This window comes from Pleurodeles waltl, chromosome 4_2 (assembly GCF_031143425.1).
Source record: "Pleurodeles waltl isolate 20211129_DDA chromosome 4_2, aPleWal1.hap1.20221129, whole genome shotgun sequence".
In the NCBI taxonomy this organism is placed as follows: domain Eukaryota; kingdom Metazoa; phylum Chordata; class Amphibia; order Caudata; family Salamandridae; genus Pleurodeles; species Pleurodeles waltl.
Window position 1 is genome coordinate 1,040,656,593 of NC_090443.1, and position 16,293 is coordinate 1,040,672,885.

Genomic DNA, 16,293 nt, shown 5'->3' on the forward strand with positions numbered 1-16,293 from the left:
GCATTAGGACAACGACCCCCAGCACCAAAAAGGAGAAACATATTTGCAACTTTTCTTTACCTTTTATTTTTATTTCTGTTGCATGTGCACTGATGACATAAAGTGCAGATGTCAGTCAAACACTATAGAGAGCATCATCCTGGCTCCCATGCAGGGGTGGCTTCTTCGCAATGGTGAAGGAGCATCGCCCCACTGGCTGAGCCAGCAGCTCAAAAATAAGAAGATATTTTGCTATTGTTTTATTTTTCAGCTGCTGGCTCAGCCAGCATGTGCAGGGAGGGGTGGAGCTGGGCCAAGGGAGGGGGTGGGAGGAGGGGTGGAGTGAGCGCACCAAATGCGCATGTCAGTTTGGCCAGCCATCTTAGGCCGGCCAAACTGACATGCGCACTTAGGTTTCTCCAACTCGGCTGTGTTGCACAGCCAGGTTGGAGATGCTGCACAGGCTCCAGTGCACTGTCTGAGCGGCAGACCAAGCAACTCAGACCAACCCTGATGCTGCTCTCATGTTAGGCATAGCGTGAGAGCAGCACCAGGATTCCATGGGGAGCCTGTGCTGGTGTCCCAGGGACTGCTGAGACAGCAACACCATGGAGGGAAGAGGAGGGAGGCGGCTGGCGGCCGCAGCAGCAAAGGTAAGTTGTTTTTGTTTTAATTATTAATTTTTTTGCACTTGCTCCGCCCCCTTTCCCCCGGCCACCCCGCCCCTTGAGATTTGTGGCCACCACCGCTGCTCCCATGGGACATGGACTGTGCATCTGTGAGGGACTTTTTTCAATGTGGCTTTTCTGAGACCGGCACAATATATAGCTGAAATGCTGGGCATGCCCCTCGCAGAGCAGCGTCTCATTTATAGGACACTGCTTGGGCAGTTTCACAAAGTCTCTACTTACCTGCCCAATCAGAAGCCTGACAGAGAAGGGCGGGACTTACAGAATCTTCTAATGGCGCCTGATAGGGCTCTCATTAGGCTTCTAACTGAGAGTGGAAAAGGCTTGTGGAGTCTGCACACCCGGGAGAGGAGCCCTGCAGCAGCACACCCGATGAAGTGCGGTGTTTGCACGTGTCAGAACCCGTTTAGGGGTCATGGGGAAAGCAGGAGTTACTAAACCCCACCTGGAGGTGGTTTGGGCCTACTATGATCCTGCAAACTGAGCACCAAGTATACCCCTCGTTGGTAGTGGGTGAGAAGTCCAAGGTTTGTCAGGGAGATAAGGTGGGGACAAGGCCTCAGAACTCAACAGTGATGCAACAGACACAAAATTTACTGTCTGGCACAGATCCTATTTCTGTGGAAAAAAATAAGAACTTTAATACACTCAAAACGCAACACTACACACAGAAATAATGGAGGCACAAGGTTCTATAATGTTCTATGGAGATTTCTAGGCAAACAGTAATCAGGATTAATGTTGGCACAGTTGCAGGCTCCTTATAACATGCAGGGGCAGAATTCAACATTTGCCAACTTTACCTGGGTATTGGCTCTCAGATGCAATGGGTGCGGGGCTGGGATTCTTGACTTACGCACAGGGTCAGCCCACCTTCCTTGGATTCTCTCAGTGTGTTAGTGCACTGGTTGGCACTGCCCAAGCTCTGCTGGTGTGCAGGCACATTGAATGGGGATTATGCCTTTCAGTGGCGTTAGCACCATTCATTATAGTGCTTGGAAGGATAGCCTCTGTGGGATCAGAACGGTCACTTGTGGCTGCTCTTTTTCCAGTTCACGGTTGCTTGTAACACTAAGGGGAAGATATACTTAGAACTCATGCAGTGCTGTGCAGTAAGGCATCTCGCTGCACTGTGTTGTGTGAATGGAGGACAGCTGAAAAGCATCATATCTATTATAATATAGCTCTCTTCAGCTCTCTCCCTGAGCTGGTGCACTTGAGGGTGCCTACAGTGCTAGGGTGCCTGCATTATGGGCAGGATTATTTTTGTACAAGAAGGGACACTACCATGCACAAAAACTGTCCTTACAGGCATATTCTTCATTCTGTGTGTGCTGCTGGGAGTGGCACACATAGAGCAAGTAACGAGGAGAAATAAATGTGAAAGTGTAGTATTTTGATGCAATCCTACGTTTACTAGCTTTAGTAATTCTGAGAATGCGCCAAAATCCTTGGATGCATGCACTGCAACACCCAGGCTGCACCCATGGAATGTGTTCCTAATGTTAGCTGATGCAAAGCAGCGATATGCACTGCATTGCGTTACTTTGTATTTACTAAACCACGCAAAGCCACGCAAAGTGATTCTGCTTCAGGGCTGCACCATGAAAGTGACACAACCTTGACGCAAATTCAAAGTAAATCTTCCCTGCAGTATCTCAGGTCCCAGTCACTCATAGTTGCACGGTCTTCTAGTCACGATCACGTGTAGCAGCAGAATGTCTTCTTTATATCTCCAGTTAGAATAGAAAATCTATACTCCTTGATATCTCGAGTTATAGTAGGAAATATGTACTCCCTTTTATAAAATCGTAAATCTATTCTCCCTTATATGGAGAGTCAGAATAGACACTCTATAGTCACTTGTATCCACCATAAGGGAGTAACAAGAACCACGTCTTGACAGAATTGATCTGGGCACAGAAGTGTTGAACTGCTGATGAAAACCAACACATTTCCTCAAATCTGATCCTTCTTAATTTGTTGGGTGGGAGTATTTTTACTTCTTTGTTTTGGGAGGCATAACACTTATTAAAGAAGTTGAAATAACCTTGCAACGCCTATATAAAGAGCAATGTTAAAGGTTAAATTTGGCCTTTATTTTGCTGACCGTGGACTGGGACGGATTGCCACCTGGATCTGAAGAACCTGTCTTAAATATTCAGGTTAACTTCAACACTTACAAGATTCACACAGTCCCTTGGTACCAAAACAGGCAAAGGCATTTTGAAATAAGTGCCTACCTGTATCTTGGGCCTTGAGATGTACTGGAGAGTTTGGGTATTAAGTTGTAGTTGGTAGCTCACATCCAGAGCGCAAGTGGTATACGGTATTTCAGAATGATGTTTATATCAAAGATCCTACAAAGCTGTTGATATGTAGGATATTGGCATGAAGTCATTATCTTGAATCTTGGAATGCTGTTGGTAATCAGGATCTTTCAAGGCCATTGATATCTATCTATATTGGAATCCGGTTGATATCCTGGGTGTGGAGAAGCTAGTTATATGCCTTAACTGCAGGTGGGGTGATTGCCTGGGTTTTGAGATTAGTTGTTCTGTTGAATCTTCAGGTACAGTTAATATTTTCAATCTTTTAAGGCACTTGAAATCTTGGAACTTTGAATGCAGCAGAAATATTGTATTTTGGGATGGAGTTGATATCCGTGGTTCTCTGAAGTATTTTTTATTCTGGATCAATGGATGAACCTGATATTCTGGATCAGGATCTTGGGACACTGTTTATATTCTGATAATTTTCATGTATTTGTCATCCTGGATCTTAGAATGCAGTTGATATCCTCAATCTTCTGACTTCCTGGTTATCCTGGACCTTTTGATGCAATGGCATCCTGGATCTGGGAACAGAGAGCTGTTCTCTTAGGTCTTCATATTCTGTATCCGATGCAGCTGATATCCTGGATGCAAATTATATATTGGGTTGTAGTGTGCACTTGCAATCCTGGATTACAGGCGGTATGGTTGATATCTTAGATCTTGGGGTGCACTTCATGCCCTTCATTTTGGTTTGTAGTTCATATCCTTGTTCATGGGATGCATCAATATGCTGGATCGCAGGATGAAATATTATTTGTGGGGTACGGATGTTATCACTGGATTTTGAAATGCAGTTTACGTTTACATTTACATTTTTTGCCCGCAGTTGACATGCTAGATCCTGAGATGCAGTTGATATTCTGGATCCTGTGATAGATATTTCTTATCCTGGACCTTAGGATAAAAGTGTCACCCTGGATTTTGTCATGAAAATGACAGTCTGATCATAGACTGTGGTTACTGTGTTGAATCTTGAGATGATGTTGATGTCCTGGCTCTTCCGATGCAACTAATACACTGAACCCTGATTAAAAGGTTGACTTTCAAACTCATCGGATGCAATTGATATGCTGGATCATGAGATACGGATGATATCCTGCATTTTAGGATTAAGGCGATGCTTTGAACCTCACAATGCAGATGAAATCCTGGTTCTTGAGATGCATTGAAATTCCTGTATCATGTGATACAGATTATATTTTAACAGATAATTTCATTGATCGTGGGATACATTTGATGTCCTGGATCCTGAGATGTAGTTGACATTCTGGATTTTGCACTATATTTGATATCTTGGATGGATTTTAGATGCACTTAATTTTGTGGACATTGAGACATAGTTGATATCATGGATCTTGGCATCCTGGATGTTAGTCTTCAACTGATGTCCAGGATATTGAAGTGAAGTTGATATCCTTAATCTTGAGATGCAAACGTGATCCTCTGTTTTGAGACATGATTGATACGTGCCATGGCATATAGCTGATATCCAGGAAGATTGTGTTATGCAAGTAACATCTTGGATTCTGAGGTACAGCTGATATCATGGGTCTTGAAACGCAGTTGCTAACTTGTATCTTGAGATGAGTGTTACCTCATTATCTACAACTTGGTAATTTTTTTTTTGCTCTCGAAAATGTTTTTGTACTTTGTAACTGAGAATACTTGTGCTTGTAGGTGACAATAGCATTGGCAAGATGAAAGCATTGCAATCTAGGGTCTCTTGAGGTGTGCCTTCTGAAACCAGGTGCAGCTATGTAGTACCAATGCAGTTTCTATCCTCATTTGCCTATCAGTGCCCCTTTATTTCTGATCTGGTAAAGCCACAGAACAGAGAGCGGTTAAAGTTGGAGTCTATTGTCTTTTAAATTAGTCTCTCAGCAGAATTGCCCAAATTATAATAACTAAATTAATAGAAAATTGTTAAAAATTATTTAGTTTCCTGTTGGGTTATTCTTCATTGGAAACTCATTGGGTCGGGTAAGGTTGGGGCAGTTTGGGGTGGGTATGAATGGATTTTGAGTAGGGTTGGGTTAGATGGCATGAGTAGTGTTATAGAGAGCTGAGGCTGGCACACTGGTGCTGATGCATTTATATTATTTCAAATACTCCACCAATCACTATCTCAGGGCAACGGTCTTTAATCACGTAGGACCTGGACCGCCATCCCCTGCTGCCCTACCCCAATCCATTCCTTACAAATGAACGCATCGCAGTGCTTGTAGCCAGAATGTGCCAGAGCCATGTTCAGGAGCAGCTACTTCTCTTTGGAGCACCATAGAGGGGGAGACAATAAAAAAAGGATCAATGGGGTTCTTCTGTACATGGACATTAGAACAATGAAAATGTAAATGTGAACGTAAGTCATACAGGAGGTGTTTATGGGGCAGAACAGAGAAGTTCAGCACTTCACCACCTTGCCAAGCTAATCATCAGGCGTCTCCAGTGTTGTCCTGGTTATTCAACATAAAAATGCCCCAAAGTTAATCAAAGACAAAAGATAAGGTATGTCTCAAAGATTAGTATTATTAGTTAGCTACTGCCATCTGGTCCCATCTGAGGGCATTATATAGAATAATATGTGTTCCCTGTGATTGCCTGTTCAATGAAGCAGACCCCTCTTGGCAGCAGGACGAACAGTCATTTCAGCAGGCAAAGTGAAAGCTGAGCCTAAAATATCACAGCCAGCCGGACGGGTTAGTTGAGAGATAAGTAGATAGCAGGATGAGAGCTGTCCAGCATCACATTATGTATGTACCTCACACTTGTGCGTTAATGACACCCTGTACTAGAGCTGAAAGATATCACATAATGACCTCCATACACACCTGTGCATGAAATGACACACTGTACCAGAGCTGAAAGATATCACATCATAACCTCCCTATAAAACTGTACATGAAATGACACACTGTACCAGACCTGCAAGATATCACATCATGACCTCCCTACACACCTGTGCAACAAATGACACACTGTACCAGAGCTGAAAGATATCACATTATGACCTCCCTACACTCCCGTGCATGAAATGCCACACTAAACCAGAACTGCAAGATATCACATCATGACCTCCCCTCACACCTGTGCATGAAATGACACTCGTACCAGAGCTGAAAGATATCACATCATGACCTCCCTACACACCTGTGCATGACATGACACACTAAACCAGACCTGCAAGATATCACATCATGACCTCCCTGCGCACCTATACATGCAATGACACACTGTACTAGAGCTGCAAAATATCACATGATGACCTCCCTACACACATGTGCATGAAATGACACACTGTACCAGAGCTGAAAGATATCACACCATGACCTCCCTACACACCTGTGACTGAAACACCACACTATCAGAGATGAAAGCCCTTATGTTGTGATCTTAGATCGCACCTGTACATGAACCAATACAGGGCACCAGAGATTACAGCCCTGATGTTATCACCCTACCTCACACCTCCACATCAAACACCTCGTGCCAGGGCTACAATCCCTCACACCACCATTGCACCTCACAACTGTGGGGAAATAATACTCTGTACCAGAACAATAGGCATATTTTATATCTCACACTTGTGCATGAACAAGAACCCATAACACAGCTAAGAGTCATCACACTGTAACTATGTCACACCTGTGCATGAAATCACAACCTGTACCAGAGCCAAGGGTCATCGCATCATGACAGCACGTTACACCATGGCATGAAACTACACCCTGTGCTACAGTGACAAGCATGGCATCATGACAGCACCACACACCTCCTCTTCCTTAAGCTACACCCTGTACCACAGTGACAGGCATAGCATCATGTCTGTACATCACACCTCTGCTGTACACTACACCCTGTACCACATTGACATGCGTAGCATCGTGTCTGTACCTCACACCTCTCCTTTAAATGACACCCTTTACCACAGTGACAGGCGTAGCATCATGTATGTACCACACACCTCTGCTTTAAACTAAACCCTGAATCACAGTGACAGGCGTAGCATCATGTATGTACCTCAGACCTCTGCTTTACACTACACCCTGCACCATGAGGCATAGCATCATGTATGTACTTCGTGCCTCTGCTTTACACTACACCCTGTACCACAGTGACAGGCGTACAATCGTGTTTGTACCTCATACCTCTGCTTTACACTACACCGTGTACCACAGTGACAGGCGTAGCATCATGTATGTACCTCACACCTCTGCTTTACACTACACCCTGTACCACAGCGACAGGCGTAGCATCATGTCTGTACCTTACACCTCTGCTTTACACTACACCCTGTACCACAGTGACAGGCGTAGCATCGTGTCTGTACCTCACACCTCTGCTTTACACTACACCCTGTACCACAGTGACAGGCGTAGCATCATGTCTATACCTTACACCTCTTCTTTACACTACACCCTGTACCACAGTGACAGGCGTAGCATCACGTCTGTACCGCACACCTCTGCTTTACACTACACCCTGTACCACAGTGACAGGAGTAGCATCATGTCTGTACCTCACACCTCTGCTTTACACTACACCCTGAACCACAGTGACAGGCGTAGCATCGTGTCTGTACCGCACACCTCTGCTTTACACTACACCCTGTACCACAGTGACACGCGTAGCATCGTGTCTTGTTTTGCTTTCACTAATGACGGAGCTGACAACAATCTCTGGAATGGACTTCTTAGTTTAAAGAAGACATTTATTATTACTTCACCACGAGGTTCCTGAGAGAGGAGATTCACAGCAATGAAAGGAAAATACATCTCAATTGCAATGTACACAGCAAATACATGTGATTATATTATAGCATAACTTCAAAGCAAATAATAAAAGTCAAAATTAATCACCGTAGGGCCTACCACTGCTCATCATCTTTCTCATGCTGGCAAGTTGATGACCCTTGTTCAACTGCGAGAAAGAGATTCTCCACCCTTACGGGACAGGTCAGGCAGCTGATGTCCACTCCTGACTGAAGTCTCGGAAAATTCCCCTTGCTGCCTTTTATAGATGAAATAATGCTGAAAGGCCATTCCCTATAATAGTCAAAACATGCTGGCTACTGTAGGTCAGAGTTGGAAGAAACAAGCGTCGAAAGTTGGCCAAGTTTTCAAGGCTGTCTTTCCCAAGGCTGCACTAGAGAAAAACACAAAATATGCACTTCCTTATCATGCTAGTGATTGGTGAGAGAAAATACCTTAGTTTACCTCTTGGAAAAACACAGCTCATCTGCAATGTCTCAACTGCAATGTCTAACGCCACGATAAAGCCAATAGGCAGCCAAACTGAATACAGAATGTGATGTCTAATGTCACGTTAAAGTCAATAGGCAGCTGTAAAGAAATGGCTCCCTGTTGCAGTTACCCCCCACTTTTTGCCTGATACTGATGCTGACTTGACTGAGAAGTGTGCTGGGACCCTGCTAACCAGGCCCCAGCACCAGTGTTCTTTCACCTAAAATGTACCATTGTTTCCACAATTGGCACAACCCTGGCACCTAGGTAAGTCCCTTGTAACTGGTACCCCTGGTACCAAGGGCCCTGATGCCAGGGAAGGTCTCTAAGGGCTGCAGCATTTCTTATGCCACCCTAGGGACCCTTCACTCAGCACAGACACACTGCTTGCCAGCTTGTGTGTGCTGGTGGGGAGAAAAAGACTAAGTCGACATGGCACTCCCCTCAGGGTGCCATGCCAACCTCACACTGCCTATGGCATAGGTAAGTCACCTAAGGCAGGGTGCACTATACCACAGGTGAGGGCATAGGTGCATGAGCACTATGCCCCTACAGTGTCTAAGCAAACCCTTAGACATTGTAAGTGGAGGGTAGCCATAAAGAGTATATGGTCTAAGAGTCTGTCATTCACGAACTCCACAGCACCATAATGGCTACACTGAAAACTGGGAAGTTTGGTATCAAACTTCTCAGAATAATAAACCCACACTGATTCCAGTGTTGGTTTTTAAAACAAATGCACACAGAGGGCATCTTAGAGATGCCCCCTGTATTTTACCCAATTGTTCAGTGCAGGACTGACTGGTCTCTGCCAGCCTGCTGCTGAGAGACGAGTTTCTGACCCCATGCGGTGAGAGCCTTTGTGCTCTCTGAGGACAGAAACAAAGCCTGCTCTGGGTGGAGGTGCTTCACACCTCCCCCCTGCAGGAACTGTAACACCTAGCAGTGAGCTTCAAAGGCTTAAGCTTTGTGTTACAATGCCCCAGGGCACTCCAGCTAGTGGAGATGCCCGCCCCCTGGACCCAGCCCCCACTTTTGGCAGCAAGTCCAGGAGAGATAATGAGAAAAACAAGGAGGAGTCACTGGCCAGTCAGGACAGCCCCTAAGGTGTCCTGAGCTGAGGTGACTCTGACTTTTAGAAATCCTCCATCTTGTAGAAGGAGGATTCCCCCAATAGGAATAGGGATGTGCCCCCCTCCCCTCAGGGAGGAGGCACAAAGAGGGTGTACCTACCCTCAAGGACAGTAGCCATTGGCTACTGCCCTCCCAGACCTAAACACACCCCTAAATTCAGTATTTAGGGGCTCCCCAGAACCTAGGAACTCAGATTCCTGCAACCTAAGAAGAAGAGGACTGCTGAGCTGAAAAACCCTGCAGAGAAGACGGAGACACCAACTGCTTTGGCCCCAGCTCTACCGGCCTGTCTCCCCCCTTCAGAAGAAACCTGCTCCAGCGACGCTTTCCCTGGGACCAGCGACCTCTGAATCCTCAGAGGACTGCCCTGCTTCCAAGAGACCAAGAAACTCCCGAGAACAGCGGCCCTGTTCAACAAAGACTGCAACTTTGTATCCAGAGGAGCAGATTTAAAGACCCCTGCAATCCCCGCAAGAAGCGTGAGACTTGCAACACTGCACCCGGCGACCCCGACTCGACTGGTGGAGAACCAACACCTCAGGGAGGACCACCCGGCGACTCCGAGACCGTGAGTATCCAAAGTTGTCCCCCCTGAGCCCCCACAGCGATGCCTGCAGAGGGAATCCCGAGGCTCCCCCCGACCGCGACTGCCTGACTCTGAAATCCCGACGCCTGAAAAAGACCCTGCACCCCCAGCCCCCAGGACCTGAAGGATCGGAACTCCAGTGCAGGAGTGACCCCCAGGAGGCCCTCTCCCTTGCCCAGGTGGTGGCTACCCTGAGGAGCCCCCCCCTTGCCTGCCTGCACAGCTGAAGAGACCCCTTGGTCTGCCATTGAAATCCATTGGAAACCCGACGCTTGTTTGCACACTGCACCCGGCCGCCCCCGCGCTGCTGAGGGTGTACTTTCTGTGTGGACTTGTGTCCCCCCCGGTGCCCTACAAAACCCCCCTGGTCTGCCCTCCGAAGACGCGGGTACTTACCTGCTGGCAGACTGGAACCGGTGCACCCCCTTCTCCATTGAAGCCTATGTGTTTTGGGCACCACTTTGAACTCTGCACCTGACCGGCCCTGAGCTGCTGGTGTGGTGACTTTGGGGTTGCTCTGAACCCCCAACGGTGGGCTACCTTGGACCCCAATTTGAACCCCGTAGGTGGTTTACTTACCTGCAAGAACTAACATTACTTTACCTCCCATAGGAACTGTGAAAATTGCAGTGTGTCCACTTTTAAAACAGCTAAATGTGTTTTATGTAAAACGTATATATGCTATTGTGATTATTCAAAGTTCCTAAAGTACTTACCTGCAATACCTTTCAAATGAGATATTACATGTAGAATTTGAACCTGTGGTTCTTAAAATAAACTAAGAAAATATATTTTTCTATAACAAAAACCTATTGGCCTGGAATTGTTTCTGAGTGTGTGTTCCTCATTTATTGCCTGTGTGTATGTACAACAAATGCTTAACACTACTCCTTGGATAAGCCTACTGCTCGACCACACTACCACAAAATAGAGCATTAGTATTATCTCTTTTTGCCACTATCTTACCTCTAAGGGGAACCCTTGGACTCTGTGCACGCTATTCCTTACTTTGAAATAGCACATACAGAGCCAACTTCCTACATTCATCTAAACTGAATACAAAATGTAATGTCTAATGCGACGTTAAAGCCAATAGTCAGCTAAACTGAATACAAAATGTAATGTGCTACTGGTGAACATTGAATAACTAATATGCACAGTGGTGAAACACAATTAATGGCATAACATCTCCACTCTCTGACCAATTACTTTTGTTTACTTTTCTCTTATTTCATTGTATACAGCAACATTGGGTAATGATAAAAGCAATCACTGTAAAGCAATGGAAGTGGATTAACATATTGATCTTATAAACTTTTCAAATCAGATACACCTACAATGAAAAGACAGAACTGATTGAAGAGTGTCTCTAGGATAGCAAGTTGGTGTAGAATTAGATGGAAACATCATGAGTTCTAATCATGAAAAGGTACTCGGTAAACCTGAAAGGTTTGCTGGAATGTAAAGTCAGGATTCCACATGAAAACAGACCGCTAACTGGCAATGTTGCTTAGTGACACTGGCAGCAGTCATCAGATAATAAGCCATGAGTTAGTTCCAGTGGAAGAATGTAATCAAAGAAGTTGCAATGGTGCTCTGTATTGATCCCATGTAGACCTTGAACTGAAGGCGCCAGTTGCGAAAAATGGATCCATGGGGTTTGTACTTTAATCAATCAGGTTCAGGTTGGGGGTTCGGTCCCTCCCCCGACTCCACACGCACACACCCGAAGGGAGACCACACAGCACACTCATGGTCAGTGGCGAGTCGTAGTAGGATCTGCAAAAGAAAAAAGTATGACTTTTCTTGCAAATAACATTTGTCATCTGAAATGTGCCCGCCTTTTTCTTTTCTTTGTTTTATAATCAGCAGGATGTTATTGGGGCCCTTTTGTATGATTTCTGTAGGTTCTGGAGGGTCACCTGGGGCTTCAACCCAGACCTTAGCACTGAGATTTTTATCTGCTGCACCACAGCTTCCCTTTCCTTGCACTGTCGGAAGGGCTGGGGCAGACTCCTTCCTTACCAAACCTCCATTCACTGCATTTATGACGAGTTGGGCAATTCTGTCTCCAATCTGTATGAATAAATCAGATTATCTTCTAGTTATCAGAATAACTTTGATTTCTCCTTGGTAATCTGCAGCAATCACTCCCCCTAAAACCTGATCAATTTGCCAAATCTGTCCTGGTAACTTTCCTCTCCCAACTGATCTTTGACTGTAAGTGGGACAGATCTCTGTTGTGTGTGCTGACAAATAGGACATTGCAAAATCACAGTTTTTATCAAATCTAGGGGAATGTGCATCTCTCTAATCTCTGCCCACCTGTAGGTGGCTTTTTCTCCCAGATGTCCACATTTCTGGTGCACCCACTTAGCCATCCCCACTAAGTCAGAATTCTGGGTTGACACTTCTGACGTTACACTTTTCTCTTTAACACCTGCAAGGGAATTGAACCAGCGTTCTAATGAGTCAAGGGGACAATGAGTATCTGTGACTTTACTCTGTTTTAACATTTCCCAAATGTCCTGCCACAACTCTTTGCTCCTCACCTCCCGTGAATTAATTAACCAGTTATGTACAAGCCATGTGGAAAACCAAACGGCTAATCCATTGGCAGTGAACCACGAATCAGTGTAAAAATGACACGTCTCAAGCAGCTCTTGCTTTAAAGTCTGACACACATTGTACAACTCTGCATATTGGTTACTTGTTCCTTCTCCTGTGGTAGACAGCAGCTTTTCAGTAACTGGATTGTATGACACTGCTTTCCATTGTCTTTTAGTACTCATGCATTTCAATGAATCATTTGTCAAACAAACAAGCTTTTTATCCTCAGGGGACACAAATTCAAATGGTGCACTCCATTTCACTGGTGACTCTTTTACCTGTGGTACCTTCTGCACCCTCTCCTCATCCTGTACAGGGGCTTGTGACACCTGTTCATGTAGGGCCGCAGCGACTCTAGCCCTGTCTTGCATGTACCAGATCCAGTGTATGATACTAGTCTCCTGTGCCTGTCCTATACTGTGAGATTTAGGTGAACTCATCACCCACTGCATGATTGGTAGTTCAGGTTTCAGAATTACGTTATCATTTAATGTCATTTGCTCTGTATTCTCTAGAGCCCAATAACAAGTCAAAAGCTGTTTTTCAAAAGAAGTACAGCGCTCCACAAAGTCAGATTTTTTTCTAATCCAAAGCCCCAGGGGCACCCTTGTCCTCCCCTGTTTGTGCCACATACTCAAGTTTACATCAGTGTTTCCCTCTTGAACTGCGCACAAATATAAAGTCTGTTGAATTATTTCATTTGCCAAATCAAAAGCACGCAGCTGCTTCTCACTCCATTTAAACTCATGTTTTTTCCAAGTTACTTTGTACCAAAGTGTTAAGATTTTACTCAGATGAGAGCTATACTGTTTCCAAAAATCAAACAAGCTTATGAAACTTGGTGTCTCTTGCTTAGTGCCAATAGTAAGAAACTCTAAAATCTTTTGTTTTACCTGTGACAACATCTGTCTATTTTCTGGATTCCACTGAATTCCCAGAAACTGCACATTTTGTGATAGTACCTCTGTCTTGGCTGCTGAATTAATTTTACACATCGTACTTTGCAAAAGCGGTCTGAATATAACATTCTCAACTTAGTGCTCAGTGTAATCTTTTAAGGAATGCACTTGAACTACTGCCAAAAACCGTGGGCTGCTCTGCGCACGGAGATCTACACTCTGCTCATGAGACTCACACTGGCCCCCACCTTTTTTAACCTCCTCATTACTGGAATGTGAAAAGCCAGATTCTCCTGTAACAGCTTTGTAGATTTCAGTTTTACCTTGCAATAATTTGTTCTGGCTAATTTGCTCACGTAAATTCTTATTTTCATGTTCTAACTGCTTACATCTCTCATGCATTTTTCTGTAATCAGACAAAAGTATCCAAACCCTTCTGTCAAGAACAACATCATTTCTTTCAAAAAGCACCTTTTCTAAACATGAAAACACTTTTGCTTTATTCAAGCACTCATCCCAAAACTCAGAAAGTCCTGATAAACAAGAAAACATGTTTCTCACATCACCATAAGGCAGTTTAACTTCACATGCATTTTCAAACATGGTCTGCGGTGCTTCCTTTAATTCTCTAAATTACAAAAACAATTGCACTTTTAAATCGCGCACTTCCAATCTCCAATTCTACTCCCTCAGACTGACGACTTACGCCAAAATGTTTTGCTTTCACTAATGACGGAGCTGTCAACAATCTCTGGAATGGACTTCTTAGTTTACAGAAGACATTTATTATTACTTCACCACGAGGTTCCTGAGAGAGGAGATTCACAGCAATGAAAGGAAAATACATCTCAATTGCAATGTACACAGCAAATGCATGTGATTATATTATAGCATAACTTCAAAGCAAAGAATAAAAGTCAAAATTAATCACCGTAGGGCCTACCACTGCTTGTCATCTTTCTCATGCCAGCAAGTTGATGACCCTTGTTAAACTGCAAGAAAGAGATTCTCCACCCTTACGGGACAGGTCAGGCAGCTGACGTCCACTCCTGACTGAAGTCTCAGAAAATTCCCCTTGCTGCTGCCAGAAACACCTTTTGTAGACTAAATAATGCTGAAAGGCCCTTCTCTCTAATATTCAAAACATGCTGGCTACTGTAGGTCAGAGTTGGAAGAAACAAGCATCAAATGTTGGCCAAGTTTTCAAAGCTGTCTTTCCCAAGGCTGCACTAGAGAAAAGCACAAAATATGCGCTTCCTTATCATGCTAGTGTTCGGTGAGAGAAAATACGAAAAACACAAGCTTGGTTTACCATGTGGAAAAACACAGCTCATCTGCAAAGTCTCAACTGCAATGTCTAACGCCACGATAAAGCCAATAGGCAGTTAAACTGAATACAGAATGTAATGTCTAATGCCACGTTAAAGCCAATAGGCAGCTAAACTGAATACAAAATGTAATGTCTAACGCCACGTTAAAGCCAATAGGCAGCTAAACTGAATACAAAATATAATGTGCTACTGGTGAACATTGAACAACTAATATGCACAGTGGTGAAACACTAAGTCAGTGGTCAAACATACTTAATGTCATTACATGTCTGTACCTCACACATCTGCTTTACACTACATCCTGTACCACAGTGACATGCGAAGCATCGTGTCTGTACCTTACACCTCTGCATTACACTACACCCTGTACCATGAGGCATAGTATGATGTTTGTACCTTACACTTCTGCTTTACATTACACCCTGCACCACAGTGACACGTGTAGCATCATGTATGTCCCTCGCACTTCTGCTTCAAATTACACCCTGTACCACAGTGACACGAGTAGCATCGTGTCTGTACCTAACACCTCTGCTTTACAGTACACCCTGTACCACAGTGACACGCGTAGCATTGTGTCTGTACCTCACACCTTTGCTTTACACTACACCCTGTACCACAGTGACAGGCGTAGCATTGTGTCTGTACCTCACACCTTTGCTTTACACTACACCCTGTACCACAGTGACAGGCGTAGCATTGTGTCTGTACCTCACACCTCTGCTTTACACTACACCCTGTACCACAGTGACAGGCGTAGCATTGTGTCTGTACCTCACACCTCTGCTTTACACTACACCCTGTACCACAGTGACAGGCGTAGCATTGTGTCTGTACCTCACACCTCTGCTTTACACTACACCCTGTACCACAGTGACAGGCGTAGCATTGTGTCTGTACCTCACACCTTTGCTTTACACTACACCCTGTACCACAGTGACAGGCGTAGCATTGTGTCTGTACCTCACACCTTTGCTTTACACTACACCCTGTACCACAGTGACACGCGTAGCATCGTGACTGTACCTCACACCTCTGCTTTACACTACACCCTGTACCACAGTGACACGCGTAGCATCATGTATGTACCTCACACCTTTGCTTTACACTACACCCTGTACCACAGTGACAGGCGTAGCATTGTGTCTGTACCTCACACCTGTACCAAAGCACAGACACCTACTGAGTAGGAGACAAAAATCAGCAAAAATGGCACAATGCAGTTGAGATCAAATCAAACCTGATACGAATTGCTTAGGGTAAACCAGGGTTCATTCAATCCGCCACTTGAAATGGGTAAGAAAGGTAGAGGGGAACAGTGGGAGGCGCCCTCTTGTGGTGAGGTTTTTATAATTGGCTCTTTCCAGTCAGGTGACGCCTGGCTCTGCACAGTCTGTTCGAATCACTGTAGTAACAACAGGGCAGAACTAACTGCCTAAATTGGTGAGCAGAAAAGAATATGTTATTGGGGTATTTTAATAACACAGGC

General features: G+C 44.7%; 1 protein-coding gene across 1 annotated transcript in view; it reads left to right on the top strand.

Annotated features, from left to right (window-relative positions):
• LOC138293682 (double C2-like domain-containing protein beta) overlaps positions 1-16,293 on the top strand; it is a 355,441-nt gene that overhangs the window by 144,662 nt on the left and 194,486 nt on the right. The window lies entirely within an intron of this gene.